Genomic DNA, 17,483 nt, shown 5'->3' on the forward strand with positions numbered 1-17,483 from the left:
CCGCCTTTGACTTGCATTGAGACGCATATAATCCGTGTCTGTACATTTGTACACGCGGATTATATGCGTTTCAATGTGCGGATGGTACCCAGTTCTGGAGGAGAGAATACTCTCATCCAGACCTGGGTACCATTGTACCTGTAAAAAAAAGAATAAAATAATAAATAATAAAATAAGTTTATATTCACCTGTCCGGCGGCTTCTCTCTGCTTGCCGGCAGCGCTTATCTTCCAGGACCTGAGATGACGTCGCGGTCATGTGACCGCAGGCTGTCTCGCGAGAGCCCAGCAACCAGGAAGAAGCCAGGACGAGCGCGACAGCACACGTGGCGGGGGATCGGGGGTAAGTATAGCTTTATTTTTTTATTTTTACAGTCACACTATATAAATCGTTTGCATGGATTTATATAGTGTGACCTAGTTGTCAAGCACTTTCCAAGTGATGCTAAAATCGCTTGGAAAGCGCTTGTCAATCCGCATGCGGAAACACATGCGTTAACGCATGTGGATACGCATGTATTCCGCATGTATTCTGCAGGAAAAACGCATGCACAATCTGCATGCATTTTTTCTGCCAGGGAGATGCAGAAATGCTGCAGAAATTTTCTGCTTCATTTCTGCATTGTGGGCACATAGCCTAAGAGTACCATCATTTCTGTCCAGGACTATTTCATGAGTTTACTTTTTTTTAAAAATTCTGTGGAAGCAGGGTTGAAAAGCAATATTTGACTTTCATTTGTTCATTTTCATAGATTTTTAATTTATCATTACTTTTGTCAGTTTCAAGTTATCATTGTGGGTTTTTCTTTCATTAAATGAGGGGTACCAACAATTTTGACCACGTGTGTAGGTTAGTACATAAAATGGGACAAAGGATAAATGTGTAAGTAACTGTGCTAACATCTGACTTAGGGATAGGAAACAGAGGGCAGTAATTAATGGAACACACTTGGATTGGATCACAGTTAACTGTGGGTTTCCACAGGGGTCAGTATTAGGTCCTCTTCTTTTTAAAATTTATTTCAGCTACAAGGCCTGTGATATGCTTTCTAATGATCAGCAGCACATTGCAGCGATTGTCAGCTGAAGGGACCGTGATTGGAAGGATCCAGGTAGAGGAGAGTGAAGTCTGATCTGAGCATGTGTGCTCAGACTGCTGTCACTCCCTCAGATGTAGCCCCATCCCCACCAATGATGTGTGCTACTCATTTCATCCAATTCCGGTCCCCAGTAGTAGTGGTTGCAGAACAATAGAGGTCTATAAGAGCTGAGCTTACAGGAGCAGGGTAGGTAATAGAAATACACTACCATTCAAAAGTTTGGGGTCACCCAGATAATTTTGTGTTTTCCATGAAAACTCATACTTTTCTTTATCAAATGAGTTGCAAAATGAATAGAAAATATAATCCAGACATTGACAAGGTTAGAAATAATGATTTTTATTTGAAAGAATAGTTTTCTCCTTCAAACTTTGTTTTCGTCAAAGAATGTTCCCTTTGCAGCAATTCCAGCATTGCAGACCTTTGGCATTCTAGCTGTTAATTTTCTGAGGTAATCTTGAGAAATTTGACCCCATGCTTCCTGAAGCCCCTAACACAAGTTGGATTGGCTTGATGGGCACTTTTTGCGTACCATACGGTCAAGCTGCTCCCACAACAGCTCAATGGGGTTGAGATCTGGTGACTGCGCTGGCCACTCCATTACAGATAGAATACCAGCTGCCTGCTTCTTCCCTAAATAGTTCATGCATAATTTGGAGGTGTGCTTTGGGTCATTGTCCTGTTGTAGGATGAAATTGGCTCCAATCAAGCTCTGTCCACGGGGTATGGCATGGCATTGCAAAATGGAGTGATAGCCTTCCTTATTCAAAATCCCATTTACCTTGTACAAATCTCCCACTTTACCAGCACCAAAGCAACCCCAGACCATAACATTGCTTCCACCATGCTTGCCAGATGGAGTCAGGCACTCTTCCAGCATCTTTTCAGTTGTTTTGCGTCTCACAAATGTTCTTCTGTGTGATCCAAACACCTCAAACTTTGATTCGTCTGTCCATAAAACTTTTTTCCAATCTTCCTCTGTCCAATGTCTGTGTTCTTTTGCCCATATTAATCTTTTCCTTTTATTAGCCAGTCTCCGATATGGTTTTTTCTTTGCCACTTGGCCCTGAAGGCCAGCATCCCGGAGTCGCCTCTTCACTGTAGATGTTGACACTGGCGTTTTGCATGTACTATTTAATGAAGCTGCCAGTTGAGGAGCTGTGAGGCGTCGATTTCTCAAACTAGAGTGTAGCATCGGCGTCCCTGCCTCCTGCTAGGCAGGGACGCCGTTCCCCTCACCTCTCCGCTCCGTGCCCGACGTCTTCCTCCCGCTCTGCTGGCAGCGCGCGCTGCTTCCCGGCCTCTGTGCTTAGGGCGCGCGCTCCCCCTCTCTTAAAGGGGCCGCGCGTGCTGTCCTAAGGAGTCCCCGGCCAATGGCCGGAGGACCTCACCATATATAAGGCACCTCCTCTAAAATGGAGGTGCCCGAGCAATGTTGTTGCAAAGCCTTTCAACTCTGCTTCAGCCCTCAGGTCCCGTTACCAGTTACCTGCCAGATTCCTGCTTGATACCTGCCTGATACCTGCTTACCTGCTTGCTATCCTGTGGTCCGACAGTCTGCCTACCAGCACCTGCCAGTCTGTCTATGGATCAGTCCGCCTGCGGACCAGGAAGTACCTGCCAGATACCTGCCTGATACCTGCCTGCCTGTCCAGAGACCTGGGAGCGCTCACCTGCTACCTGCCTGCTAGCCTACCTGGAGGCTTAGCCGTCACTTGCTGTGACCACCTGCCTGTCCAGAGACTCTTACTCGCTCACCTGGGAGCGCTTACCTGCTACCTACCTGCTTGCCTACCTGGAGGCTTAGCCGTCACTCGCTGTGACCACCTGCCTGTCTAGAGACTCTTGCCCGCTCACCTGGGAGCGCTCACCTGCTACCTGCCTGCTAGCCTACCTGGAGGCTCTGCCGTCACTTGCCGTGACAACCTGCCTGTCCAGAGACTCTTGCCCGCTCACCTGGGAGCGCTCACCTGCTCCCTGCCTGCTAGCCTACCTGGAGGCCCTGCCGTCACTTGCTGTGACCACCTGCCTGTCCAGAGACTCTTACCTGCTCACCTGGGAGCGCTGACCTGCTACCTGCCTGCTAGCCTATCTAGAGACTCTTCCCTGCTGTCACTTGCCGTGACCACCTGCCCGTCTAGAGACTCTTTCCCTGCTGTCACTTGCCGTGACCACATGCCCGTCTAGAGACTCTTACCCTGCTGTCACTTGCCGTGACCATCCGCCTGTCAAGAGACTGTCCCCGTCACTTGCCGTGACTTCCTGCCCCTTCTACCCAGAGACTGTCCCTGTCACTTGCCGTGACTACCTGCCCGTCTTCCCTGGGAGCCACCCGCTTCCTTACAAGGACTGCCCCTTTGTATAGTTGCTCAGAGGTTCCACCTCCCAGACCCGTTACAGTTTGCTCGGGCCATGGAACCCGGTGGCACCCAAGCTCCCTCGCTCTCGGACCTATGCCATGAACTGTCCCGTCAGAGGTCCCAACAGGAGTCCATCCTGAGCCACCTGTGTAGTGTTAACTCCCGCCTGGACACACTGACTACATCTTCGGGACTGGCTTCCAGTCGCACGACTCCTACCCCGGCAGCGCCGCTGCCCATCAATTCCATGGCATCTCTTCCCAGTCCCCGCCCCGCCTTGTTTTGGCGGAGATCCCAGTCAGGCACGGAGCTTCATTAACCTGTGCACTCTGCACTTCGAACTGTTGGCACACCAGTTTTCCACCGACCGAGCCAAAGTAGCCTTCATCATGTCCCATCTCACAGGGGAGGCGCTGGCTTGGCTAAATCCTCTATGGGAGAGAGGAGACCCCCTGGTGTCCAATCTGCCAGCCTTTCTCTTGGCCTTCCGGAAGGTCTTCGACGAACCAGGACGGAGGACCTCATCTCTGCTACGCCTCCGCCAAGGAAGTCTCACCGTGGGCCAATATGCCATACGGTTCCGTACCCTTGCTTTGGAGCTTGCCTGGGATAACGACGCCCTGGTGTCCGTCTTCTGGGAGGGTCTGTCCGGCCGTATTAAAGATGACCTCGCCGGTCGGGACATTCCTACCACTCTCGACGACTTGATTACACTTGCCACCGGGATTGACATCCGGTTCCAGGAGCGCACCAAAGAGGTCACCCGTGAGAGGAGGTTTCCACGCCTTGCCCCTACCTTCCAGAGATCCGTCACTTCCTCCGTTACTCCTCCGGCGCACTCACCCGAGCCTATGCAGGTCGACCAGACCAAGATGGTCAAGACCCGTCAGGAATTACGCCGTGCCGAGGGGAGCTGCTTCTACTGTGGCAGTAAGGAGCACCGGATCCGTTCCTGCCCGGAGAGGTCGGGAAACGCCTGTGTCTAGGATCACTCAGAGAGGTCACCCTAGACAGAAATAAACCCTCTCCATCTCTAATGCTGTCGGTCTCTATCATCTGCGGGGAGAACCGTTATTTTGAACTGGCTCAACTTGACTCTGGAGCTGCCGGAAATCTCATTTCCCAGTCCCTGGTAGAGAAATACCGCATTCCCACCAAACCTCTGGCTGTACCCTTATCTGTCGCCGCCGTGGATGGGGGTCTCTTACCACATCCCATCCAACTCATCACCGAATCCATAACTCTGCAGGTGGGAATGCTGCACTCTGAGAGCAGCTGCTTCCATGTTCTGCCTGGACTCTCTCACGCCCTCTTGCTAGGCCTACCTTGGCTCCAGAAACACGCACCCGTGCTTGATTGGCAGACCGGAGAAGTTCTTCGCTGGGGACAGGACTGCCATAAGACTTGTTTAGTTCCCGTTCATCCTGCTTGTCCTTCTCCTACCCCAGCCAATCTACCCGGCCTACCGGCTCCCTATTGGTCTTTTGCGGATGTCTTTAATAAAAGAGAAGCAGAGACATTACCCCCTCATAGACCATACGACTGCCCAATTGACCTGATGCCCGGCGCTACTCCTCCCCGTGGGTGTATTTACCCTTTGTCCGCTGCTGAGACCAGGTCCATGTCTGAATATATTGAGGAGAATCTGGCCCGGGGATTTATCCGGAAATCTACCTCCGGGGCGGGAGCAGGCTTCTTCTTCGTCAAAAAGAAGGACGGCTCACTCCGTCCCTGTATAGACTATAGAGGCCTTAACCTGATCACAGTGAAGAATAAATACCCCCTTCCGCTCATTCCTGAATTATTTGACCGTCTGAGGGGGGCTAGAATCTTCACCAAGCTGGCCTCCGTGGGGTGTATAATCTGGTCCGTATCCATCAAGGGGATGAATGGAAGACGGCATTCAACACCCGGGATGGCCACTATGAATATCTTGTAATGCCCTTCGGTCTTTGTAACGCTCCCGCCGTCTTTCAAGAGTTGGTCAATGACATCTTCCGTGACCTTCTCTACTCCTGCGTGGTGGTGTACCTGGACGACATCTTGGTCTTCTCTCCGGATCTTCTCACTCACCGGAGGGACGTTCGTCAGGTCCTGCTCAGGCTCAGGCAGAACCACCTCTACGCTAAATATGAGAAGTGCCTCTTTGAGCAGACCTCGCTTCCGTTTCTGGGCTACATAATCTCTCAGACCGGCCTACAAATGGACCCTGAGAAACTGTCTGCCATCGAGAAGTGGCCCCGACCAGAGGGGTTGAAGGCTATTCAGCGGTTCCTGGGCTTCGCCAACTACTACCGCCTCTTCATTCCGCACTTCTCTTCCCGGACTGCCTCTATCTCGGCGCTCACCCGTAAGGGCGCTAATCCCAGAGAATGGTCGCTCGAAGCAGAGGAGGCCTTCCTTTCCTTAAAACGAGCTTTTTCCTCCGCCCCTGTGCTGCATCGTCCGGACGGCAACAAACAATTCTTTCTAGAAGTCGACGCTTCCTCCTCCGGAGCCGGAGCAGTACTTACCCAAAAGTCGTCTTCCGGAAGAATGGTAACTTGCGGCTTCTTCTCCAAACTCTTCTCCTCTTCTGAGCGCAATTATTCTCTAGGAGACCGAGAATTGTTGGCCATTAAGCTGGCACTGGAGGAGTGGCGTTACCTGCTCGAGGGGGCTCTTCACCCGGTAATAATTTACACGGACCACAAGAACTTGGCTTACCTCCAGAGTGCCCAGAGACTTAACCCGCGCCAAGCCCGGTGGTCCTTGTTCTTCGCCCGCTTTAATTTCATTCTTCATTTTCACCCGGCTGACAAAAACATCAAAGTTGATGCCTTATCCCGGTCCTTTTTGGTCTCTGATCTTGAGGAGGAGCCTAAACACATCATCGACCCCGCCAAAGTAATGCAGGTGGCCCCTGTGAATCTAAATCGTCTTCCACCCGGTAAGACGTTCGTAACTGTTCCTGATCGTGAGAAGGTTCTACACTGGGGACACTCGTCCAAGCTAGCTGGCCACGCTGGTCAGAAAAAGACCCTCCAGCTTATTTCCCGGCATTACTGGTGGCCTACCCTGCACAAGGACGTAATAATAGACTTTGTTTCAGCCTGTGTGTCCTGCGCCCGCAACAAGGTTCCGAGACATCTGCCAGCCGGCCGTCTCCTTCCTCTTCCTGTACCTGCTGCCCCGTGGCAGCGTATAGCTATGGACTTTATAACGGACCTCCCTGTCTCTGCCGGTTGTACGGTCATATTGGTGGTCGCTGACCGCTTTTCCAAAATGGCTTACTTTATTCCCCTGCCGGGTCTCCCGTCTGCATCAGAGTTAGCTAAAGACTTTATCCATCATGTCTTCCGTCTTCATGGTCTTCCTCTCCACATCGTATCCGACCTAGGGGTTCAGTTCACCTCTCGTTTTTGGCGAGCCATGTGTAAACTGCTGGGGGTCACCTTGGACTTTTCTTCTGCTTATCATCCACAGTCCAATGGCCAAGTAGAACGAATCAACCAAATTTTAACCAGTTACCTCCGGCACTTTGTTAATGCTCACCATTCCGACTGGGTGGACCTTTTACCGTGGGCCGAATTTTCTTACAATAATCACAAGAGCGAATCTTCCTCCAAATCCCAGTTTTTTGTAGTCTTCGGTCAGCATCCTCGGATCCCGTTTCCCGTCTCCGCCTCGGTGGACAATCCGGCTGCTTAATCTCTCGTTAACGAATATTCCTCCATTTGGGAAAGTACCAGATCTGCACTTCTTCAGTCATCCGAGCGGATGAAAAAACAGGCTGACAAGAGACGTCTGGATCCACCACAATTCCATCCTGGAGATAAGGTCTGGCTCTCGTCCAAATATGTTCGGCTCAAGATTCCTTCCTACAAGTTAGGGCCTCGGTTCATCGGCCCACTGGAAGTTATCAAACAAATCAACCCGGTGGCCTATAAATTGAAACTCCTGGCCAATTTGCGGATTCCTAACTCCTTCCATGTATCTCTACTCAAACCCGTGATACTTAACTCTTTTTCTAAGTCTACAGGTACGCCTCCTGCTCCGGTTTCCGCTGAAAACAAGTTTGAGGTAGAGAACATTCTGGCCACAAAAAGGGTAAGAGGAAGAACCTTTTTTCTAGTGGATTGGAAGGGGTTTGGTCCTGAGGAGAGAACATCCATGCCCCGCTCATCCTTGATAAATTCCTGTCTGGCCTAAAAAAGGGGGGGCCAAAGGGGGGGTACTGTAGCATCGGCGTCCCTGCCTCCTGCTAGGCAGGGACGCCGTTCCCCTCACCTCTCCGCTTCGTGCCCGGTGTCTTCCTCCTGCTCTGCTGGCAGCGCGCGCTGCTTCCCGGCCTCTGTGCTTAGGGCGCGCGCGTGCTCCCCCTCTCTTAAAGGGGCCGCGCGCGCCGTCCTAAGGAGTCCCCGGCCAATGGCCGGAGGACCTCACCATATATAAGGCACCTCCTCCAAAATGGAGGTGCCCGAGCAATGTTGTTGCAAAGCCTTTCAACTCTGCTTCAGCCCTCAGGTCCCGTTATCAGTTACCTGCCAGATTCCTGCTTGATACCTGCCTGATATCTGCTTACCTGCTTGCTATCCTGTGGTCCGACAGTCTGCCTACCAGCACCTGCCAGTCTGTCTATGGATCAGTCCGCCTGCGGACCAGGAAGTACCTGCCAGATACCTGCCTGATACCTGCTTGCCTGTCCAGAGACTCTTACTCGCTCACCTGGGAGCGCTTACCTGCTACCTGCCTGCTAGCCTACCTGGAGGCTTAGCCGTCACTCGCTGTGACCACCTGCCTGTCTAGAGACTCTTGCCCGCTCACATGGGAGTGCTCACCTGCTACCTGCCTGCTAGCCTACCTGGAGGCCCTGCCGTCACTTGCCGTGACCACCTGCCTGTCCAGAGACTCTTACCTGCTCACCTGGGAGCGCTCACCTGCTACCTGCCTGATAGCCTATCTAGAGACTCTTCCCTGCTGTCACTTGCCGTGACCACCTGTCCGTCTAGAGACTCTTTCCCTGCTGTCACTTGCCGTGACCACCTGCCCGTCTAGAGACTCTTACCCTGCTGTCACTTGCCGTGACCATCCGCCTGTCAAGAGACTGTCCCCGTCACTTGCCGTGACTTCCTGCCCCTTCTACCCAGAGACTGTCCCTGTCACTTGCCGTGACTACCTGCCCGTCTTCCCTGGGAGCCACCCGCTTCCTTACAAGGACTGCCCCTTTGTATAGTTGCTCAGAGGTTCCACCTCCCAGACCCGTTACATAGAGACTCTACAGTCATGGCCAAAAGTTTTGAGAATGACACCAAAATTATATTTTCACATGATCTGCTGGCCTCTGGTTTTTATTAGTGTTTGTCTGATGTTTATATCACATACAGAAATATAATTGCAATCATATTATGAGTACCAATAGGTTATATTGACAGTTAGAATGAGTTAATGCAGCAAGTCAATATTTGCAGTGTTGCCCCTTCTTCTTCAAGACCTCTGTAATTCTCCCTGGCATGCTCTCAATCAACTTTCGGACCAAATCCTGACTGATAGCAGTCCATTCTTGCATAATCAATGCTTGCATTTTGCCAGAATTTGTTGGTTTTTGCTTGTCCACCCGTCTCTTGATGATTGACCACAAGTTCTCAATGGGATTAAGATCTGGGGAGTTTCCAGGCCATGGACCCAAAATATCTATGTTTTGTTCCATGAGCCATTTTGTTATCACCTTTGCTTTATGGCAAGGTGCTCCATCATGCTGGAAAAGGCATTTTTGGGCGCCAAACTGCTCTTAGACGGTTGGGAGAAGTTGCTCTTGGAGGACATTCTGGTACCATTCTTTATTCATGGCTGTGTTTTTAGGCAAGACTGTGAGTGAGCCGATTCCCTTGGCTGAGAAGCAACCCCACACATGAATGGTTTCAGGATGCTTTACAGTTGGCATGAGACAAGACTGGTGGTAGCGCTCACCTCTTCTTCTCCGAATAAGCTGTTTTCCAGATGTCCCAAACAATCGAAAAGGGGATTCATCAGAGAAAATGACTTTGCCCCAGTCCTCTGCAGTCCACTCCCTGTACCTTTTGCAGAATATCAGTCGGTCCCTGATGTTTTTTCTGGAGAGAAGTGGCTTCTTTGCTGCGCTCCTTGAAACCAGCCCTTGCTCAAAGAGTCTCCGCCTCACAGTGCGTGCAGAAGCACTCACACCAGCCTGCTGCCATTCCTGAGCAAGCTCGGCACTGCTGGTAGTCCGATCCCGCAGCTGAAACAGTTTTAAGATACGGTCCTGGCGCTTGGTCTTTCTTGGGCGCCCTGGAGCCTTTTTGACAACAATGGAAGCTCTCTCCTTGAAGTTCTTGATGATGCGATAGATTGTTGACTGAGGTGCAATCTTTGTAGCTGCGATACTCTTCCCTGTTAGGCCATTTTTGTGCAGTGCAATGATGGCTGCACGTGTTTCTTTAGAGATAACCATGGTTAACTGAAGAGAAACAATGATACCAAGAACCAGCCTCCTTTTAAAGTGTCCAGTGATGTCATTCTTACTTAATCATGACTGATTGATCGCCAGCCCTGTCCTCATCAACACCCACACCTGTGTTAATGGATCAATCACTAAAACGATGTTAGCTGCTCCTTTTAAGGCAGGACTGCAATGATGTTGAAATGTGTTTTGGGGGTTAAAGTTCATTTTCTGGGCAAATATTGACTTTGCAAGTACAGTAATTGCTGTTAAGCTGATCACTCTTTGACATTCAGGAGTATATGCAAATTGCCATTACAAAAAATGAAGCAGTAAACTTTGGAAAAATTACTATTTGTCTCATTCTCAATACTTTTGGCCATGACTGTAATGTACATGTCTTGTTGCTCAGTTGTGCAGCGGGGTCTCCCACTTCTCTTTCTACTCTGGTTAGAGTCTGTTTGTGCTCTCCTCTAAAGGGAGTAGTACACACCGTTGTAGGAAATCTTCAGTTTCTTGGCAATTTCTCGCATGGAATAGCCTTCATTTCTAAGAACAAGAATAGACTGTCGAGTTTCACATGAAAGTTCTCTTTTTCTGGCTATTTTGAGAGTTTCATAGAACAAACAAATGTAATGCTCCAGATTCTCAACTAGCTCAATGGAAGGTAAATTTTATATCTTCTCAAATCAGCCAAACCGTTTTCAGCTGGGCTAACATACTTGTGCAAGGGTTTTCTAAACATCCATTAGCCTTCTTACACAGTTATACCACAAAAAGGTCCATAGCGGCAGGTGACCGCCAGACAAGAAGAGATTCTGACAATATATAAAATTAACAATTTTATTCAAATAGAAAGAAAAAGTACATTAAAATTAGACAAGGGAATAAACCTCCAAAAATAGGGGAATTGGAAAACACAATGCGGTCTACTGCATGTACATGATGTAAATAATGGCGCCAGCAGGATAATGCAACACAATATGGTATGGTATAATACTGAACCCAAAGCTACACTAGGCATGTGAAACAGAGGACGACTATACCCTATTGTTGCGCCAGTGCGACAAGGAGAGTATGTCCTCTGTATATACCAAAACCAAGGAGTTAACTGCAGAGTAGAACCCTAATGCAGTATGCACTGACATATGTAATGCCTGTGGAGGGGGGAACGGTGGTACCTGATGGTGAGATGGATCCTGAAGCGCTGGAGACCAATAGTGTCCTCCCCACACCCGACGGACGCCGTTTCGCTATGTCGCTTTTTCCGGGGCGTGTCACGGCGCAACACTAGGGTATAGTCGTCCTCTGTTTCACATGCCTAGTGTAGCTTTGGGTTCAGTATTATACCATATTGAGTTGCATTATCCTGCTGGCGCCGTTATTTACATCATGTACATGCAGTAGACCGCATTGTGTTTTCCATTCCCCCTATTTTTGGAGGTTTATTCCCTTGTCTAATTTTAATGTACTTTTTCTATTTGAATAAAATTGTTAATTTTATATATTGTCAGAATCTCTTCTTGTCTGGCGGTCACCTGCCGCTATGGACCTTTTTGTGGTATTATAGTTTGGAAGTTGTCTGACTTCATGTTTCCGGACTAAATTTTGAATTTCTTACACAGTTAGCAAACACAATGTACCATTAAAACACTGGAGTGGTGGTTGTTGGAAATGGGCCTCTATACACCTATGTAGATATTGCAATAAAAACAAGATGTTTCCAGCTAGAATAGTCATTTACCACATTAACAATATATAGAGTGTATTTCTGATTCATTTAATGTTAGCTTCATTGATAAAAAATGTGCTTTTCTTTCAAAAATAATGACATTTCTAAATGACCCCAAACTTGAACAGTAGGGTATATTAGAAAACTGATTATTATGAAGAGTTAGCGCATATGAAAGGGAGTTAAATTAGTAGTGGAAAACCTCTTTAAAGGACCTCATAGAGGGCAAGCAGAGTAGAATTTCAATGCTTGCAGATGATAAACTCTGAAAGGTAATGAACACGGGAGTATAATTTAATATTATGGAGAGATTTATGCAAGCTCAAGGCTTGGACAGAGATGGCAATTAAAGTATAATGTAGACAAATGTAAGGTCACGCTCTTGGGCAGAGGAAATAAAATGTACAATGATATACTAAATTGTATAACTCACTGAAAAAGACTTAGGTGTATTGGTGGACAGCAAACAACTTTAGTGATCAATGCCAGGCAGCTGCTGTCAAAGCAAATAAAATCATGGGATTCATTAAAAGAGGCATAGAATGCTCATGACAAGAACAGTTTTGCTTCTGTACAAGTCATTTTGGGCTCCAGTGTACAAGAAGGACATAGCAAACAAAGGTATACAGCAGTACACAAGTTTATTAAAAGGAATTTGTCAGCAGGTTTTGTTATGTAATCTGAGAGCAGCATGATGTAGGGGCAGAAAGCCAGATTCCAGTGATGTCACGTACTAGGCTGTGTTTTGCAGTTTCAACAAAAGCACTTTTATCAGCAGGAGATTATCACTAGAGGACTAGGTGTCTCGTGCCTCCTGGTCCAACCACAGCCCCACCTGATTAGCAGTAGCAGTTTTCTGTCCATATGCATTGTACACAGAAAGCTGCCAATCACGGGTGTGGGTAGGATTATACACAATTCAACCATCCGAGCTCTGCTATATCTGCAGCATAAAAAACTGTGATGCTATCACAACTGCTGCACCCAGTAAACTAAGTGATACATCGCGGAATCAGGGTCTCTGTCCCTACATCATGCTGCTGTTAGATCACATAGCAAAAACTTGCTGACAGTTTTTCTTTAAGGGAATAGGTAGACAGCATTACCAAGACAGCTTAGCAAACTTGGGTTTATTCCGTTTGGAAAAAGGCGGCTTAGGGGCGATTTCTCATATTTTTCTAAATTGTAATAAGGGCAGTACAAAGGTCTTTCTAAATTATCACAGATGTAGATTCTTTACTGTAAGAGCAGTGAGACTATGGAACTCTACCACATGATGTTGTCATGGATAATTCACTACAAAAGTTCCATGAGGGCCTGGATGCCTTTCTTGATAAATATAATAGTACAGGTTATGGGCACTATATTCTGTGATGAGACGCTGATCCATGGAACTAGTCTAATGCCGTAAGTGGAGTTGAGAAGGAATATGTCTCCTAAAATAGGGCAATTAGCATCTGCCTCATGGGATTTTTCCCTTCCGAGTCTAGTTTTTTCACAGGTATATAGATACTCTGGTGTAAATTCTAACTATAGTTCACCGAAACACCACCACATTAACAAATATACATATAAAACGTCACTTTTAAATAAGGTTATTTAAAAGTTCAAAAGGACAAATAAAAAAATTCCATGTTCTAGTATAGGACCCAAAGACACTAAAAGAAATCAAGATTAAAAATGTGGTACTCAGTAAGGGTAATTTTTCTCAGACCAAGCAGAGGGAAAAAATTATGGAATCACTCAATTCTGAGGAAACAATTATGGCATCACCCTGTAAATTTTCATTTCCAAAACTAAAACCTGCATCAAATTCGATCTGCTCGTTAGTCTGCATCTAAAAAGGAGTGATCACACCTTGGAGAGCTGTTGCACCAAGTGGACTGACATGAATCATGGCTCCAACACAAGAGATGTCCATTGAAACAAAGGAGAGGATTATCAAACTCTTAAAATAAAGTAAATCATCACACAATGTTGCAAAAGATGTTCACAGTCAGCTGTGTCTAAAATCTGGACCAAATACAAACAACATGGGAAGGTTGTCAAAGGCAGACCAAGGAAGACATCAAAGTGTCAAGACCGGAAACTTAAAGAAATATGTCTCCAAAACAGGAAATGCACAACAAAACAAATGAGGAACCTGGAGTCAATGTCTGTGACCGAACTGTAAGAAACCGCCTAAAGGAAATGGGATTTACATACAGAAAAGCTAAACAAAAGCCATCATTAACACCTAAACAGAAAAAAACAAGGTTACAATGGGCTAAGGAAAAGCAATCGTGGACTGTGGATGACTGGATGAAAGTCATATTCAGTGATGAATCTCGAATCTGCATTGGGCAAGGCAATGATGCTGGAACTTTTGTTTGGTGCCGTTCCAATGGAGATTTATAAAGATAACTGCATGAAAAGAACATGCAAATTTCCACAGTCATTGATGATATGGGACTGCATGACAGGTAAAGGCACTGGGGAGATGGCTGTCATTAAATCTTCAATAAATGCCCAAGTTTACATTGATATTTTGGACAGTTTTCTTATCCCATCAATTGAAAGGATGTTTGGGGATGAGGACACCATTTTTCAAGATGATAATGCATCCTGCCATAGAGCAAAAACTGTGAAAACATTCCTTGAAAGAAGACACATAAGGTCAATGTCATGGCCTGCAAATAGTCCGGATCTCAATCCAATTGAAAATCTTTGATGGAAGTTGAAGAAAATGGTCCATGACCAGGCTCCAACCTGCAAAGCTGATCTGGCAACAGCAATCAGAGAAAGTTGGAGCCAGATTGATGAAGAGTACTGTTTGTCACTCATTAAGTCCATGCCTCAGAGACTGCAAGCCGTTATTAAAGCCAGAGGTGGTGCAACAAAATACTAGCGATGCATTGGAGTGTTCTTTTGGGTGTTTGTTTTTCATGATTCCATAATTTTTTCCTCAGAATTGAGGGATTCCATAATTTTTTCCCTCTGCTTGGTCTGAAAAAAAAATTACCCTTACCGAGTACCACATTTTTAATCTTGATTTCTTTTAGTGTTTCTTAAAGCCCTAAAGTTGCCATTTGAAATTACTTTAGTTTTGTGCCCTGTCTGTGATCTGCATTTTTTAAACAACTGAATGAACATCCTCCGAGCCCAGTGATTCCATAATTTTTGCCAGGGGTTGTATATCTCTAAATAAGGGTCGTACCCCCAGGTATCAGTTATCTTGATTTTCTTAATCAGTCCAACAGAACCTTTATACAGATGTAGGTGAATAGAAAATTTAGAGTCAGATATATCCCAGACACCAGTCAAATTATTCTCTTGGCTAGTCAGACAGACGTGTGGATGAATAGCAGGTTTAGAGTCAAAAGTAGAAGGAATTCGCTAGATAGCCCTGAGTGTATGTATGTATATATATCACCCTACCTAGCTGCGGAGGTTGGCACCCTTATCCTATGCACTGGCGCCCCCACTCAACGTTGACTCCTTACTGACTCTGTATGGCCCTAGGACAGCAGGAGAACAAAGAAGATTGGACAGTAACGTACATAAAACAAGTTAAGATAATGGGAGGTAAGTTACCAGGACTGCTCTTAACATTAGTAGGGATAGTTTGAAAACTCTACATCATGTACTGTTTGAGAACAGTGTTTATCTGTGTAATGAGGTTTACAAAGACCATGTTATATATTGCACCCCTATACATAATAAATATTAATTTGCATAGACATGTCCCAGAGTGTAATAATTCATGTCCCTTTTTATCACTAGAAAGAACAGTATCATGATAATCGATACACTAGGTCAAAATGTAATATACACCTTAGAATTTCACCTGTCTTATGACCATAGATAATTTTGCAATATGCCCAAAAAACATAAATTAATATATTTTTTTTAGGATATTATTTTTTTTTCAATCTATCCCCATCTAATAAACGCAGATTAATTATAGCCAGACTCTCACATTATTAGAGGTGGGGGGGGGGGGGAGTACAGTATATTGTATAGACTTCCCTTTCTTGACTAGGTCGAGACAGGGTCCGTCGACGTCCGAGTGGGGGTGCCATGGCGCAGGATAAGGGTGCAAACCTTCGCGGCAACGCAGGTGACAGTAGGGCTTACACATGGCCATGTCCCCTAGCCATGCCATTTGATGATTGGACTTCTTTGGGTCCTATACTAGAGCACGGAATTTTTTTATTTGTCTTTTTGGACTTTTAAATATACATATAAAGCGTCACTTTTAATAAGGTTATTTGTTAATGTGGTGTTGTTTCAGTGAGCTATACCCTTCCGAGTCTAGATCAACATGTTAAACTAATAGGTTCAACTTGCTGGACTTATGTCTACCTTAAACTCTGAAACTTTATTAGGGGATTTGTCTTTGTGTAAAAAAGTTGGATATTATAAGGTCTGTAAATTGCTGTGGAATTAATGGCGCTATATAAGTGAGTAAAATAAATATAAGTGGCTTCCAAACCCCCACTTTTCCCCAGTCTGTTTAGCAGCATTGATATCAAAATGTACTTATTTGGAGTACTGATGGGGTCAGCTCAGCACCAATGTCTCGCTAAGGCCAGTTTCACACGTCCGTATAACTCCGGTACCGGAGATATCTGTGTCCCGTGTGTCACATGTGTGGCAACCGTGTGACGCATCAGGATCACACGTATTGGCGCCTGGGAATCAGCGATACAGTTAGTGCTGTTCCCAAGTGCCGGATGCTGAACACTGCCATCATCATGGTTCCTGCCGGCGCTGCGATCATGTACTAACCTCTCCTAGGTGTCCCCCGCTGTAATCCATGCGACCGTGGCTGCAGAGGAGCCGGGGAGAATGAGCCGTAGCTGCAGCTCAGGGGCAGTGTCCTGTCACTAAATAAGCTGCAGCTCCGGCTCATTCTCCCTGGCAGCAGCGGTCGCATGGATTACATGGATTTTATTTCCCCCCCCCCCCCACGGGTGGGGATACCAGGAGCAGACTACTACTACCCTCATCATGGTCCCTGCTGGTGCTGATCACAGCGCCAGCAGGGAACCATGATGTGGGCAGTGTTCAGCACCGGCGATGGGGACAGCGCTAACTGTAGTCATTTGAATGAGTCTGTGTGTGTCAGTGTCTCCGGTACGTGTGAAAACTCACCACACATATGGCAGATACTGAAGTGTGAAAGAGCCCTAACTCTGGGGACAAGCTGTTAGAGGAGATTGTGCTGACAAGCAGAACACAGGTGCTGACCCTTACACTGCCATCATCTTTACTCCAATTGAAAATGTTTTGCCATCAATGCAGTTGATGCAGAAAAATAGACTGTGGAAAAACACGGGTTTGGAAGCCACTTGCATGCAATTTTTTTCTATTACAGAAATGACTACAAATCCTGATTAAAGTGATTTACAAAGCTTAATAACTTTCCATAGTCAAACTTGGAAAAAAAAACCATAAAATGTTTAGTCTTTAAGTAGCACGCCTGTTTTAACTCTTTTAGTAGTGTTTATGGTGTAGAAATGTGTGATGACATTAATAACCTTATATGAAAGCACACCAGGCTCACCCATCCTTTTGAAGAGCCTGGAACCATGCCCGTGTTGGACACGTGTAAATGACAAACCAAAAAGGAAAGTAGTCCAGCTTTGTGTTTTTTTTGTGTCTTGGTATTGGGCCACATTCACACATTCAATATATGGCCAGTATTTGGCAGACAAAGCCAGGAGGGAACAGTCAGAAGAAAAGTACAATAGAAACACGGCACCAGTTCTGCATTTATCACCCACTCCTGGTTTTGGCTTACAAATACGGGAGGTAAAAAAACTGATCAAATACCAAACGTGTGAACATGACTTTACACAAATACAGGAG

Source organism: Phyllobates terribilis, unplaced genomic scaffold, assembly GCF_046119375.1.
Source record: "Phyllobates terribilis strain yellow unplaced genomic scaffold, ASM4611937v1 Scaffold_1__5_contigs__length_1240528914, whole genome shotgun sequence".
Classification (NCBI taxonomy): domain Eukaryota; kingdom Metazoa; phylum Chordata; class Amphibia; order Anura; family Dendrobatidae; genus Phyllobates; species Phyllobates terribilis.